Source organism: Anser anser (genome assembly GCF_964211835.1).
Source record: "Anser anser genome assembly, contig: SUPER_W_unloc_1, whole genome shotgun sequence".
NCBI lineage: Eukaryota > Metazoa > Chordata > Aves > Anseriformes > Anatidae > Anser > Anser anser.
Window position 1 is genome coordinate 867,450 of NW_028154231.1, and position 17,280 is coordinate 884,729.

Below are 17,280 nucleotides of genomic sequence, written 5' to 3' on the forward strand. Positions count from 1 at the left end.
AAAATGGAAATAAAAGTAACATATTAAACTCTTAAATCTATCCCTGATGAGTCCAGAGAAAGCTCCAGACAGGACTCCCTGAATGGATGTAATTATGAACCAAGTGTCTGGGAGTTTGGGCTACAGGAATACCTGGGATAGCAAAGAATGTAGTAAAATGCTCTCAGGGTATGCCAAAAGCGATACCCACTAAAGGTGGAAGACAGAAGGGGAATGGAAGGAATAATCAATAACTTTCTTAAATATGGACTCTTAGTAGAATGTGAGTCAGAATATAATATTCCATATAGGCCCAATTAGAAAGGCAGACGGAACCTATCGTATAGTCCAGGATTTAAGGGCCATCAATAGGCCCTATAACTTTTGACAAAATTAGAAAACAGTCAACTTTGGTTCACGGTACTAGATTTAAAGGATGCTTTTTTCTGCCTGCCCGTGGCAACTGAAAGCCAGAAACTCTTTGCCTTTGAATGGGAAAATCCCAATAGAGGATGGAAAACTCAGCTTACTTGGACTGTGTTACCACAGGGGTTCAAGAATAGCCCCACCATATTCGGGAAACAACTAGCCTGTGATCTTGAAGCTTGGAAAACCCCTTCAGGAAAAGGGGACACTGTTGCAATACATAAATGACCTGTTGATAGCTACCGAAGAAGAAAAGGAATGTGTAGAATGGACTGTGAACCCAGCCTCTTTCAGAGTTTCCAGATCACCCATTCACGACTGCATCAAGACCATGGACACGGTATACTCCAGCTGACCAGACTTACAGGAAACACCCCTAGAAGATGCAGAGGATTGGTATATAGATGGCAGCAGCTTCGTCTGCCAGGGAGTTTGCCCCACAGGATATGCGGTAACAAACATCAGCCCAAAAGGCGGAAATCATCAGCTTGATAAGAGTTCTTGAGCTGGCAAAAGGGAAAAGAATTAACATTTTGACAGATTCGAAATATGCCTTTGGTGTGGTGCATGCACACGGGGCAATTTGGAAGGAGAGAGGACTCTTCCTCAATTAAACATGCAGAAGAGATGCTGAAGTTACTCCAAGTGGTATACCTGCCTATTAAAGTTGCCATTATGCACTGTAAAGGACATCAAACAGGGGAAACTGATATTGGAAGAAGGAAATAGATTGGCTGATGCAGAAGCCAAAGGGGCGGCAGAACGGGCATCTGAGAGTCAAATTTTGGCACTAGTACCAGGAACAGAAAACCAGACATTAACAAAAGCCTTAGAAAATGAAGTAGAATATTCTAAGATGTAAACGAAAAATGTTACCTACAGGTTTAACTTAAATAAATGATGGGAGAATTGTGACACCATATTAAACTGGATGGTAATTGGAGAACATAATAAAGCATGCTGGGGAGCTGAATTAGTATAACAGTTTTTAAATAGAAAATGGATAGGTCCTAATTCGTATACCATTGTCAGACAGGTATAAAAGTAAACCACAGACAGGAATCAAGCTCCAAACAGTGGTAAATTATTTTTTTTCAAACTCCCAAGAAAAGGGGGGTTTAGATATTTATTGGTATGTGGTGGTTTTACTCAGGTGGGCAGCCGAGTTCCACCACAGATGCTCTCTCACTCCCACTCCTCAAAGAGGCAGGGGGAGAAAAGACGACACAACACTGGAGTGATACCAGTGCTGTTCTAGCTACAAGTGCAAAGTACAGCACAGCACTATATGGGCTTCTGCAGGGAAAGTTAACTCCATCCCAGCCAGACCCAGCACATGGTATTAACAGACGCCTTTTTCCGGATGGCCAGAAGCATTACAAGAAATAATACCGAGATTTGTGTTCCTGTGGTAATTTTATCAGATCGCTTCGTCACTTTGTTGCTTTGTAATTACAGCTTTAATTAGCATGTCTGATGCGGCTTTTGATGTTAACATCTATGTCTCACTTGTGAGGAGCATTGTAAAATATACTAATATTAGTGATTGCTGGGTATGTGGACAAGCAGGCGACTTTACCTCCCCACTCCTTGAAGTCCCAGTAAGTAATTGGACTGAATTGGATCTGTATGCATTACACAATATCTCTGATATTTGCAAGTCAGAGAACAGTACTATGGAACAAGTAACTTACCGGATAGTACTGATAAACTCCACTGTCCCATTTATCAGATACAATCTCTCCGGCCCAGATTTGGGAAAATTCTCAGATCTGAGTGGAAATTGGTCAGAAATCATGTTCTATGTGGAGATTTAAAAGCTAGGAAGCAGCAACATAGAAATTGGACTGGGGATTGTACTATGGGCTACCTAGCCCCCCTTTTGCAGATGTTCAGGAAAAGAGACTTGAAAGGATTAATATGAGGCACATGGAGGAAATTCAGTAAATGAACCTCTACCAACCCCCTAGTCAGATACAATACCAGATATCACAGCTTTGTTAGGGCACTAATTCTCTCAGTAGGTGTGTATCAGTTAGAAAGAGCCACAGTGAATATTTCAGCTGAGATGGAAATAATAGCAAATTCTACTGCTCTGTTCTCTTTCGCCTGGATAGAGAACTACAGTCCTTGAAAGGAGTAGTAAGGCAGAATAGGATGGCCCTTGATATCATAAAGGTCAATATAGGAGGAGTCTGTACTTTAATCAATACCAGTTGTTGCACCTATGTTGACAAATCTAAGGAAATAGAGACTGACATTCAGAAAATTTGGGAACATGCCAAAGTTCTCCATCAAGTATTTCAGGATGGAGCTACTTGGGGACTCCAAGAGTTGTGAGATAAATTAACCTCGGGGTTGCCCAATGTTGGCTGACTAAAACAATTATTTGTATTATTATTAATTGTACTAATCATCTTGGGAATTCTGATTTGTCTGTTGCTAAAGTGTTTTATGTTTTGCAATGAGAATGTCCTAACCGACTATGAATCCTGGAAAAAGCATCAACTTCATCAGAAGACAGAATCAGGAAAATACTTTAGGAAGTCCTTAGAAAAAGAAAGTATTTTGTAGAAATAAGTAAAAGAATTTACTAATGGTTTAGACAAGGGGGGACTGAAGTAACAAACAGATGCTAAACTGTTATATATATATATAATAATATATTATATATATATAATAATATTAAAGATAATAATAATAATAATATGTACAAAACAAGTGATGCACAATACAATTACTCACCACCTGCTGACCAATGCTCATTCCATCCCTGAGCAACGGTCTTCCCCCACCCCAGCCATCCACCCCATATTAATCATTCAGCATGATACCACATGGTATGGAGCATCCCTTTGGCCAATTTGGGTCAGCTGTCCTGGTTATGTCCCCTCCCAACTCCTTGTGCAGCCCCAGCCTCCTCACTAGCAAGACAGGGTAAGAAGCTGAAAAGTCCTTGGCTTAGTGTAAGCATTGCTCTACAACACTTAAAACATGAGCATTATTAACATTATTCTCATCCTAAATCCAAAACACAACACCATACCCGCTACTAGGAGGAAAATTAACTCTATCCTAGCCAAAACCAGGACAATATCCACCCCTTATTCCATACCTTTTATGCCATGCTGTGGTGGTTTTACTGTGCTAGGCAGCTGAACTCCACCACAACCGTTCTCTCACTCCCCCTCCTCAGAAGAGGAGGGGAAGAAGTAAAGGAAAGAACAACTCACGGGTTGAGATAAGGATAATTTAATTAAAGGGAAAAAATAATTATTAAGGAAAGATTATTATTAAACAATTTAACTAAAGGGAAAAAAGGGAAAGGGGAAAAGGGGGGGGGGGAAGGGAAAGAACAAAACAAGTAAAGGCTACGTGGAAGTGCAGAGGAAAGAAATTACTCTCTACTTCCCACAAATGAGCGATGCTTGACCACGTCCTTGAAGCAGGGCCTCAACGCACGTAGCCGGTGTTCGGGAGGACAGACATTTTCGCAACGAGAGCCCACCCCTCCCCTCTTCCTCCTTTTTCCACCTTTTATTGCTGAGTGTGACATCATATGGTATGGGATATCCCTTTGGTTGGTTTAGGTCAGCTGCCCTGGTGATGTTTCTTTCTCACTTTTTTGCCCACCCCTAGGGGGGTTAGAGAGAGTCCTGATGCTGTGCCAGCACTGCTCAGCAGCAGGCACAACACTGGTGTGATACCATTGCTGTTCTAGCTACAAGTGCAGAGCACTGTATGGGCTGCTGCAGGGAAAGTTAACATCACAGCCAGACCCAGTACACATGCTTGGGTCCCACACTTTCCTGTACATTCCAATTAATCACCACCTTCATATATGCATATAAAATGTCCACTGAGTTTGTTTAGTCTTTCATCGACTTTGGGCTCCATCTGTCAAGACAGTCTTTCAGGGCAGAAGAGATGGTGTGTCATGTTGGATCGTCGCACGCTGAAGGCCATTCAGGTTCCATCACACCGCTGTGCTTGCCCATTTCTATCAAAATTCATTCATTATTATCTGCGTGACTCTTACTGTGATACTATTAATAGGACATCGTCATATAGGAATCATGGTAGTGATGACATACAGTATTACAGAATAATTAACATAATACAATTCAACTCATGGGCTATTCTCACCCAGTATTAAATCCACTCGAGGTACACACCGGACCTCCCCATTCTTTTGCATTACCTACCAAGTGCATCCAGGTCCCTGAGCAAAAGCGATCCCACGAATGGGTTTGCCTTTTCCTGAGGCAGGAGTAGCCCAGACTGTCTTACCCAGCATGTTTCTTACGTTCACTACAGGGACTTTATCCCCTTCTACAGTGCGTAACAGGTTTGATTGGGCAGGTCCAGCTCGGTTGGCAGATCCCCTAGTATTGACTAACCAGGTGGCCTTTGCCAAATGTGTGTCCCAGTTTTTGAATGTCCAGCACCCATTGCTTTCAGTGTAGTCTTTAACAGTCCATTGTATCGCTCAACTTTCCCAGAGGCTGGTGCATGATAGGGGATGTGATACACCCACTCAATACCATGTTCTTTGGCCCAAGTGTCTATAAGGTTGTTTCGGAAATGAGTCCCATTGTCTGACTCAGTTCTTTCTGGGGTGCCATGTCGCCATAGGACTTGCTTTTCGAGGCCCAGGATAGTGTTCTAGGCGGTGGCATGGGGCAAAGGATATGTCTCCAGCCGTCCGGTGGTTGCTTCCACCATTGTAAGTACGTGGCGCTTGCCGTTGCGGGTTTGAGGGAGTGTGATGTAATCGATCTGCCAGGCCTCTCCATATTTATATTTCAGCCATCGTCCTCCATACCAAAGAGGCTTTGACCGTTTGGCTTGCTTGATTGCAGCACATGTTTCTCAGTCATGAATAACCTGTGCTATAGTGTCCATGGTCAGGTCCACCCCTCGATCACGAGCCCATCTGTATGTTGCATCTCTACCTTGATGGCCTGAGGTGTCATGGGCCCTTCGAGCTATAAATAGTTCACCCTTATGTTGCCAGTCCAGGTCCACCTGAGCCACTTCAGTCTTAGCAGCCTGATCCACCTGCTGGTTGTTTTGATGTTCTTCAGCAGCCCGATTCTTGGGCACATGAGCATCTACATGGCGTACCTTTACAACCAGGTTCTCTACCCGGGCAGCAATATCTTGCCACAATGCCGCAGCCCAGATAGGTTTGCCCCTGCGCTGCCAGTTGTTCTGCTTCCATTGCTGTAACCACCCCCACAGGGCATTTGCTACCATCCATGAATCAGTATAGAGAGAGAGAACTGGCCACTTTTCTCGTTCAGCAATATCTAAAGCCAGCTGGATGGCTTTCACTTCTGCAAACTGACTCGAGTCACCTTCTCCCTCAGCAGTTTCTGCAACGTGTCGTGTATGACACCATACAGCAGCCTTCCACCTCCGATGCTTTCCCACAATACGACAGGACCCATCAGTGAACAGGGCATATTGCTCCTCATTTTCTGGTAGCTTGTTGTACCGTGGGGCTTCTTCAGCACCTGTCACCAACTCTTTTGGTGATATTCCTAATGGTGATAAACCCTGGGGTTTTACGTGGGTTTCCCTGGGCTCTTTCTGCCAGAGGCTGCTCCAGGTGGGGCCATTCTCCCCGACTGTGGTGTAGAACACATTCTTTACCTCTTGTCCTGCTCGGACTGGCCCAAGGGCTACTGCATGAACGATCTCCCGTTTAATTTGTTCAAAGGCTTGCCATTGCTCCGGGCCCCAGTTGAAATCGTTCTCCTTATGGGTTACATGATGGACGGGGCTTACAATCAGACTGTAATTTGGAATGTGCATTCTCCAAAAATTCACGACACCAAAGAAAGCTTGTACTTCATTTTCTAGTTGGTGGAGACATAGCTTGGGATTTGATGCCATCCATCCTGCCATTTTTTTCCTAAAAACTGGATCTCTTGTGCAGGTCCCTTGACTTTCTTTTGTTTTATGGCAATACCAACCTTCAGATGGATTTGGACTTTTTTCTTCCCTTTCTCAAAAACTTACTGTGTCACCCCACACAGAGATGTCATCAATGTACTGCAGGTGTTCAGGAGCTTTCCCTGTTCCAGGGCAGTCTGGATCAGCCCATGGGAAATGGTAGGGCTGTGTTTCCACCCCTGGAGCAGTCGATTCCATGTGTATTGGACACCCCTCCAAGTAAAAGCAAACTGTCGCCTGCACTCTGCTGCCAAAGGGATGGAGAGAAACCCATTCACGCATTCACGATATCGATTGTTGCATGCCACTTGGCTGCCTTTGACTCCAGTTCGTATTGGAGTTCTAGCATGTCTGGCACGGCAGCACTCAGCCGTGGCATGACTTACTTCAGGCCACACTAGTCCACACTGTTACTCTCCACTCACCATTACACTTTTGCACTGACCATATGGGACTATTAAAAGGTGAGTGAATCTTGCTGATCAGTCCTTGGTTCTCCAGTCGATGAACCAGCTCATGGATGGGCATCAGGGAGTCTCGGTTGGTGCGATATTGTCGCCGGTGCCCAGTTGTGGTAAAGATTGTCACCTGCTGTTCTTCAGCCCTCAGCAATCTCACAACAGAAAGGTCCTCTGAGAGACCGGGCAAGGTAGGCAACTGTTTAATGTCGTCTGTCTCTATGCCAAAAGCCCACCTTAACCCTTTTGGTTCCTCGTAGTACCCTCTTCTGAGGTAACCTATGCCAAGGATGGAAGGAGCATCCAGGCCAGTCACAGTAGGGTTCTTTTGCCACTCCTTCCCAGTTAGACTCACTTCAGCCTCCAATACAGTTAACTGCTGGGATCCCCCTGTCACTCCAGAAATACAGATGGGTTCTGGCCCTTTATAGCTTGATGGCATTACAGTACACTGTGCACCGGTGTCTACTAAAGCCTTATACTTCTGTGGGTCTGACGTGCCAGGCCATCGAATCCACACAGTCCAGTAAACCTGATTGTCCCTTTCCTCCCCCTGGCTGGAGGCAGGGCCCCTCTAGTCCTGGTCATAGTATTCATTTCTGTGTCTGGAGGACTGCCTGCTAGAAATTGGAGCAGCAAGTTTCTCAGAGAACCCCCCTTTTTACAAGTGGTTTTCCTTGCAACTCATGTACCTGTGCCTCTGGGGTCGAGGTAGATTTTTCATCCAGTTTTCTCATGGTTATGCAGGTAAAACCACAGGGTGGCACGGAGTGTGTACTCACTATATCTTTTCTTGAATAGAAGGATGCTTACTCTTGATAGCTGAGACACTGCTCTGTAGAGGTGGGGAGGAAGACTTTTTTTTTTAAGTTAGTGGACCTCTGCGGTGGTTTTACCTTGCTAGGCAGCTGAGATCTACCACAAATGCTTTCTCAGAAGAGGACTCAGAAGAGGAGGGGAAGAAGAAAAGGAAAGAAACAACCCAGAGGTCAAGATAATTTTATTAAAAGAAAAATAATTATTAAGGGAAAATTATTATTAATTAAATAATTTAAATAAAGGGAAAAGGGGAAAAGGGGAAAAAGGGAAAAGGGAAAAAAAAAAACAAGCAAAGGCTGTGTGGAAGTGCAAGAGAAAGAAATTACTCTCTACTTCCCACCAATGAGCGATGCTTGACAAGGTCCTTGAAGCAGGGCATCAAAGCACGTAGCCATTGTTTGGGAGGACAGATGTTTTCACAATGAGAGCCCACCCCACCCCTCTTCTTCCTTTTTCCACCTTTTATTGCTGAGTGTGACATCATATGGTTTGGAATATCCCTTTGGTTGGTTTAGGTCAGCTGCCCTGGTGATGTTCCTTCCTCACCTCTTGCCCACCCCAAGCCTGCAGGCTCTTAGGTGGTTAGAGTCCTGATGCTGTGCTAGTATTGCTCAGCAGTAGACACGACACTGGTGTGATACCAATGCTGTTCTAGCTACAAGTGCAGAGCACAGCACTGTATGGGCTTCTGCAGGGAAAGTTAACTCCATCCCAGCCAGACCCCTTATTCCTTAACATTTGTGTCACTGTCAGGTCCCACATTAGCATATAAATATTCTCATCGCTATTGTTCCTTGTCCTTTAACAGATTGATGGTTAGGTACTTCTTTTCATTCTATAGGCCTTTCTCAAAAAATGTTCATAAGAACTGGTGATGATTTAGGCTTCATCTGCCAAAGTGGTCACTCAGGACAGGCGGAGTTGGATTTCTGGACGGCAGCACCAGCTTAGCTCGAGTTGTTGCTGCACTTGCCTGGTTCCTTGCAAAGCTGACCTGTTGTCAGTCCTGCAGTGTCTTCCTACAACACATAACTTAGATTACTGTAATCTACAAATTACTTTAATAGTCTATGCCAAGGATGCCTGGAGCCTCCAGGCCAGTTACAATGGGGTGCTTTTGTCGCTCATTCCCAGTTAGTCTCACTTCGTCCTCCAATGGAGTTAACTGTTGGCATCCCCCTGTCACTCCAGAAATACAAATGGATTCTGTCCCTTGGCAGCCTGATAGCATTAGAATCATAGAATCATAGAATATACGAGTTGGAAGGGACCCACAAGGATCATCGAGTCCAGCTCCTGGGTCCCCAAAGGACCACACAAAAAAATCAGACCATGTGGCTGAGCATTGCTCACTGATGGAAAGTAGAGGGTTTTTTTTCTCTCTCTGTGCTTCAGTGCAGCTTTTTCTTTTTTTTTCTTTTTTTTTTCCTGTCTTTCTTTTCCCATTAATTAAATTACCCTTATCTCAACCCGTGAGCCTTTTTTTCCTTTCCAACATACTTTTTTCTCCCCCTCTTCTTCTAAGGATGGGGAGTGAGAGAGCAGTTGTGGTAGAGTTTGGCTGCCCAGCAGGGTAAAACCACCCTATTTTCCTATGGTTTTTCTTCCTAAAATCTCTTTCCCCACCTTTGGTTTCTCCCCTAAATAGCCCATAATACATCTTGTTCTTCTCTTGTATCCCATAACATAGAATCACAGAATGAATGAGGTTGAAAGGGACCTCTGGAGATCATCTAGTCCACCCCCCCCGCCAAGGAGATTCGCCTAGAGCACACTGCGCAGGATGGCATCCAAGTCTCTGAATATCTCCAGAGAAGGGGACTCCACAACCTCTCTGAGCAATGCCCCATACATGCCCCATGCCCTCTCTGGGAAATGCCCCAACATGCACCATTCTCCTAAGGAATGACCCCCCTCAGTCCGAAATTTGCTCCGGAGTTGACTCATCATGATGGGTTTCACCCCTGGACATTAGGGCAAATGGTTCTCCTTGGATAGACCTGGGAGGGACTTGGACATGGTATCCCTTCCTCTCAGTCCAGCTAAGAGCCGTTAAGACAGGACAACACCACTTCAAGTAACTAATAGATGCTGTTAATTTCCATCTTTCTCTTGAGATAGCCAATAGATGATGATCGTTTTTATTTTCTCTTATTATTTTTTTTTAAAAGTTTATTTCACAAGCTATTCCCACTTTCTCAGATAATAATTGGTTCCTGGGCTTCTTGTTTTGCCTTTATTGATGGTATCTTCAGGATGTCTCTGGTTCTCAGGATGCTACCTGCACCCCTCAGTGATGCCCCTAGTTCCCAGGCCAAGTTCCCAGGCTGAAGGCTGAGTTCCCAGGCTGGCATTAATTTTCTCCTGTCAGTGTTTAGCAGCCATTTTATGTCAGTATGTTCTCATTATAGTCAGGTTACTTCTTATCCTGATTTCAGATAGGACAGAGTTAATTTTCTTCAAAGAAGATCGTATGGAGCTGTGTTTTCTATTTAGGATGAGAATAATGCTGATAACACAGTGATGCTTTAATTGTTGCAGAGCAATGCTTACACTAAGCCAAGGACTTTTCAGCTTCTCGCTCTGTCTTGCCAGTGAGGAGGCTGGGGGTGCAGCAGGAGCTGGGAGAGGACAGACCCAGGACAGCTGACCCAAACTGGCCAAAGGGGTATTCCATACCATCTGGCATCATGCTGATCAGTTAATATGGGGTGGCTTGCCGGGGAGGGGGGAGACCGCTGCTCAGAGATGGAATGAGCATTGGTCAGCGGGTGGTGAGCAATTGCATTGTACATCACTTGTTTTGTACACATTATTATTATTAGTACTATTATTATTATTATTATTATTTCTTTTTTTGTCCTAAGAAACTGTCTTTATCTCAACCCACAAGCTTTTACTTTTTTCGCCCCAATTCTCTCCCCCATCACACTGGAGTGGGTGAGGATAAGCCAATAGCTGTGTGGTGCTTAGCTGCTGGCTGGGTGAAACCACAACACCACTGTAACTGCTCCCATCAGTCGCCCAGTTTGGGGAGTCTCCATCACTGGAAGTATTCAAAAGCTGTCTGGACATGGTCCTGAGTAACCGGATCTAGATGGCCCACCTTGAGCAGAGGAGGTGGACCAGATGACCTCCAGAGGTCCCTTCCAAACTTAACCTTTATTTGATTCCGTGATAATCCAGTGCTGAATTCAGGCTCAATGCCTTGTTTACATTCAGCTCTATTACAACGGAATTCAGAGTTTTCCTGCTTCTGATGTTATACTTCTTTTCATATGCTCTCCACAGAAGCATCATTACAGTCTACAGATGGAGAAGAGCAGAGAAGGAGGATCATTGAAACACAAGTACACAGGATTTCTACCTTTTCATGTTTTCTCTGCTTGCAATACAAACTGACTTTGCAAGATTGGCTCAGAAAATGAATGCCTGTTATCTTTCTGTGAAGTTACCTTTGTCAATCAAAATATTGAAATATTTCAAAGTTGTGTAGCATAATATCTCTGAATGTGAAAATACTATTAAAATCACAAAGGAAAGAAGACCAAAGCATGTGAAAGATTTCATAGAATCATAGAATATCTGAATTGGAAGGGACCCACACGGATGATTGAGTCCAACTCCTGGGTCCTCAAAGGACCACCCAAAAAATCAGACCATGTATCTAAGAGCGTTGTCCAAACAGTTCTTGAACTCCGGCAGGCTCAGTGCCATGACCACTTCCCTGGGGAGCCACTTACAGTGCCCGACCACCCTCTCAGTGAAGAACCTTTTACTGACATCCAGCCAGAACCTCCCGTTGCAGCTTCAAGCTGTTCCCTTGGATCCTATCGCTGGTCACCAGAGAGAAGAGATTAGTACATGCTTATCCACTCCCCCTCATGAGGAAGCTGCAGGCCGCTATGAGGTCTTCCCTCAGTCTCCTATTCTTCAGGCTGAACAATCCAAGTGATTTCAGCTGCTCCGCATACGTCTTTCCCTCTAGACCCTTTACCATCTTTGTTGCCCTTCCTTGGATGCTCTCTAACAGTTTTATATCTTATACTATGGTGCCAAAAACTGCACGCAGTACTCAAGGTGAGGCCGCACCAGCACAGAGTACAGTGGAACAATCACTTCCCTTGGCTACCAATGCCATTCTTGATGCACCCCAGGATACGGTTGGCTCTCTTGTCTGCCAAGACATACTGCTGGCTCATGTTCAGCTTGCTGTCGATCAAAACCCCCAGATCCCTTTCTGCGGGGCTGCTCTCCAGAATCTCGTCCCCCAGTCTGTATGTGTAACCGGGGTTGCCCTTTCCCAGGTGCAGAATCCAGCACTTGCGCTTGTTAAACTTCATATTCTTGGTGATTACCCAGCTTTCTAATTTGTCAAGATCTCTCTGCAAGGCCTCACCACCCTCAACGGAGTCAACAGCTCCACCTAATTTGATATCATCCGTGAACTTGCTCAAAAAACCTTTATGAAAACATTGTTTATGAAAACATTGAAGAGGACTGGTCCTAAAATGGAGCCCTGGGGAACCCAACTAATGACAGGTTGACGGCCTGATGTAAACCCATTTACAGGAACCCTCTGGGCCTGAGCCATCAGTCAATTGTTCACCCGTCTTATTATGCTTTCATCTAACTGTATTCTGGTCATTAGGGTACATGGCGCGCTAGTGTCCACTAGAGCCTTGTACTCATGGGGGTCCGATGTTCCAGGCCATCAGATCCACACAGTCCAGTAAATCCAGTTGTCCCTTTCCTCTGCCTGGCTAGAGGCAGGGTCCCTCTACTCCTGGTTGGAGTATCTATCACTTAATTCTTGCAAACGCGAAGCAGAGGTCCCTTTGTCAGTGTCAGGAGTAACACCAGCCCTTCTACTTCCTCTTGGAGACTGCCCAGCAGAAACTGGAGCAGTAATTTTCCTAGGAGACCACCTTTTGGCTGCTGTACTTCCTTGCAGTTCACATACCCGAGCTGCTAGGGTCAAGGCAGTTTCGCCATCCCACTTCTTCATATTTTCCCTGTGGTCAAGCAGATAAAACCACAGGGTGCCACGTACTGTGCATTCTGGGTATTCTCTCCGTCGAGCAGAAAAATGCTGGCACTTAATGATTGAGATACTGATCCATCTGGGTGAGGAGGAAAATAAATGTTCTTTAAGGTGGTGGACCTGTTGGGACAGTTTCTCCACAGCTAAGATGCAGGCCCATAGTGAGGCAGAGAGATTTTCTTCATATTGCTGACGCTGGCTGGACACAACATCCACTGTTGGTCCCATCCCATCTCTCCAATTCATTGCTGCCAGTGTACTGGGATGTGATGGGGGTGCACCCTGTACAAACTTCTGCCACATGGATAGTGTGCACTGGACTTCATTGGGATCTTTGGGTGTATGGTCATTGTCGAAATCACTATAAACCACCTCCAGCACAGCTAATTCCCTCAGATGCTGGAGATCTTTCTCCATGGTGGTCCACTTGCCTACTTGATATACAATATCTTCCTTGAAGGGATACCTTTCCTTCACACCTGCCAGGAGTCGCCTCCAGAGGCTGAGAACCTGTGTCTCTCTCCCAATTTCTCTGTCAATGACCCTTTCCATCGAGATGGATCTTAGCTGCTTGGCTTCCTTGCCTTCTAATTCGTGGCTACTGGCTCCAGTGTCCCAGCATCAAAGCAGCCAGGTGAGAATGTGCTCACCTGCCTGATGGCTGAAATCCCTTTATATTGTGTCGCAACTCACTCAGGGATAGGGATCAGGTGGTTTCTGACTCATTTATGATTTCTGTCTCTTCTTCCTTCTCATTTTGTGATGGCTCTGCTTTAGAGCTGCCTGCTCCTTCCACTTCTCCCTCCTGGAACCTCTTAGGAGGAGCTTCTTCCCTTACTAAAGGAGCTGACTTCCATTTCCATTGTTTTGTCTTGACTGTGGGGGCGAGTGATACCATCAGTGGTTGGCCCTCTGGTTTAACCACAGTATGTGTTATATGGTTTTCAGATTCAGAGACCTCCTCCTCCCCTTGAGGGTGCTGGGTGGTATTAACTACTGTTTGATAGGCACAGGCCAGGCCCCATAATAGTGCAGTAAGCTGTAGTTCTCTGGCAGTGCCTGGGTCAGGACATACATCTTTCAAGCATTCTGTCAGGTTTTTAGGATTCCACACTTGTTCAGGGGTGAAGTTCAAAACCACTGGAGGGGACACTCGTGACAGGTACCTGCCCATATCCTCCCATGCACCTTGCTGCCCACCACCACACTGTCTCGGGGCAGATTCCTGGGTAGTATTCTTTATTAATTGCTTATCCTTTGGAAGAAAAAGAAACATTCTGGAGACCTATCAATAGGAGTATGGTGGTTACCCATGGACATTCAAAGTACTCAAAAGCTGCTGTAATTGCTCCACAGGGAAAGAAGAAGGAGGTACCATTCCTGATATCATTCATAAACTAACTTCCCGAGGAGGAAAATAAGAGTGTAGTTCTTAATATTCTCGAAGAGATAGTTTCCAAGGGACAGAAATCATAGCAGTGCAGGGCCTGAATACCAGATTCGGCTCAAGGCCAGTGCTTTACAGCACAGAGAGCTGACAAAACCAAACACCGCCTTTAACGAGCTCTCCGATCTGATACACAGTAGAAGGGAGAACATGGCATGGAACACATAAAACAGGATCACACAGAAAAATATTAACAGCAAACCAGACAACATGGTGACTAGCAAGTAAGTGTGTTAATTGTGTGTTCTGATCAAATCTACCATTATATCAACCCTTTGAGCCCCATGTTGGATGCCAAAAAGGACTATGGTGGTTTTACCCTGCTGGGCAGCTGAACTCCACCACAATATCTCACTCCCCCTCCTCCTCAGAAGAGGGGGAGAAGAAAGTATGCTGGGAAGAAAGAAAAGGCTCATGGGTTGAAATAAGGATAATTTAATTACAGGGAAAAGGAAGAGAGGAAAAAAAAAAGTAAAGGCTGCACAGAAGCACGGAGAGAGAAAAAACAATTATTCTCTCTACTTCCCGTCAATGAGCTATGTTCAGCCACATCCTGGGAAGCAAGGCCTCAATACGCGCAGTGGTTGTTTGGAAGGACAGATGTTTTCATAACGAGAGCCCCCTCCTTTCCTTCCCCTTTCCCACCTTTTATCGCTGAGTATCACATCATATGGTATGGAATATCCCTTTGGTCACTTTGGGTCAGCTGCCCTTGTGATGTCCCTTCCCCACCTCTTGTTCACCCCCATCCTGCTGTCTCTTGGGGGCGGGGTGGTGGTGGTGGTGGTTGGAGGGAGTCCTAATGCTGTGCCAGTATTGCTCAGCAATAGAAAAAACACTGGTGTGATACCACTGTTGTTCTAGCTACAAGTACAGAGCACAGCACTGTATGGGCTGCTGCAGGGAAAGTTAACTCTTTAACATGGCTAAGTGCCAGCTACTGGTGAGACCTGTGTGAGTGGATTTGGAGCCAGCTACTGGAGTCAGACTGGGGGTGTGGGCGCCCCTGGCCTGTGGTGTCAGCTACTGGAGTGAGTGAGGGGTTTACCATCAGTAGTTGGAGGGGCCATAGCTCTCTGGATCTAGGAAGGGACCTAAAGACTTTGTGCCCAGAGTGCCTGTGTACTGGGTCTGGTTGGGATGGAGTTAACTTTCTTCATAGCACCTCGTATGGTGCTGTGCTTTGCATTTGTGGCTAAAACAGTCTTGATAACATGCCAGTGTTTTGGCTATTGCTGAACAGTTGTTGCATTAAAGGGTAAAGAAGTTTGGCAGGAACTAAACCCCCTTGTGTTCCAGCTTGTCCTCAGATATCAGAGGGGCTGGGAGTGGCTGGGGTTATATTCTGAGTGATGCCCAGTTCAGCACTATATGTCTGGTCGCATTCACTATATTGAATTACCATGATCGCAGATGCACAAATAGTGCGATACACCTTCAATCTAGTAGATTAATGACCGGTGATGTTTATTGAAGCAACAGGAGTACAGGTTCTTCTGTATTTCTGTGATAAATACACTGTCTGCAAGGCATTTTCAAATGCCAAGAATATGACTAACACAACCAACTACACGTAAGTTAACTTATGAAACAACTCTATAGAGAATGTTAGGTTTCCCAGGGAAGCACTCGATATAACTGAGGGTTCAAATCTCACCCAATAGGCGTCCTTATGGGGGGGGGGGAAGAGAGGTTCAGCCTGTCAACTGTTCCCAGAAGTCAGAAATGTCCTCCTGACTTGTCTGTGATGGTATCTTCCCTGACATTCTTCCTCTCTTGAGCCATTTTAATACTATTTTCTTACTTTTAGGTGGAGTATGAGTGACTCTAGTCGTACATACCTTTGTTACGATTGGTATAAAATGTTCTCACTTTTGTTTTAAATGTATAGGCTTAGAGAAATCTGGAGCACATGCTCAGTGAGGGGTGGTTGCACCTTGGAGGCAGGTAGCCTTTGGGATGGAGGTGTGTTGTGGCATTATAACGAGATTATAATGAGCAAAGTTCACCCAGAGGACATGATTTTGTTATCAGTTAGACTCAGGGCTGGCTATGTAGTCTATCAGTTCCATAGTACCATCAAGTTCCCCATCGATGCGGTGATATCACAGAGCCTGGCTGCACGCAGTGTCTTCACTCCGCTCCACCCTCCATGCTCTCTCTCTTAGAGTCAGCACACCAAGCTCCCCTGGTGTGGCCAAAATCTAAGGCTGCAGGTTATGTCGCCAAGGGGACTATCATGGAACAGATTCCTTGCATACCTGATGGATACGCAAATATCCTTCCACACTGGAAGTTTCCTTGATGCTGCACCTTCTCTTAAGATGTGGACATACCTTTAGCTTCAATAAGTCACCTCCATCAACTATTCCACAACAATGCTTGCACAGCATGATGACTTTCTCCCACTCAATACCATGTTCTTTGGCCCAAGTGTCTATAAGGTTGTTTCGGAAATGAGTCCCATTGGCTGACTCAATTCTTTCTGGGGTGCCATGTTGCCATAGGACTTGCTTTTCAATGTCAAAACTATTGTTCCAGGAAGTAGCATGGGGCACAGGATATGTTTCCAGCCATCCGGTGGTTGCTTCCACCATTGTAAGTACGTGGCGCTTGCCGTTGCGGGTTTGAGGGAGTGTGGTGTAATCGATCTGCCAGGCCTCTCCATATTTATATTTCAGCCATCGTCCTCCATACCAAAGAGGCTTTGACCGTTTGGCTTGCTTGATTGCAGCACATGTTTCACAGTCATGAATAACCTGTGCTATAGTGTCCATGGTCAGGTCCACCCCTCGATCACGAGCCCATCTGTATGTTGCATCTCTACCTTGATGGCCTGAGGTGTCATGGGCCCATCGGGCTATAAATAATTCACCTTTATGTTGCCAGTCCAGGTCCACCTGAGCCACTTCAATCTTAGCAGCCTGATCCACCTGCTGGTTGTTTTGATGTTCTTCAGCAGCCCGATTCTTGGGCACATGAGCATCTACATGGCGTACCTTTACAACCAGGTTCTCTACCCGGGCAGCAATATCTTGCCACAATGCCGCAGCCCAGATAGGTTTGCCCCTGCGCTGCCAGTTGTTCTGCTTCCATTGCTGTAACCACCCCCACAGGGCATTTGCTACCATCCATGAATCAGTATA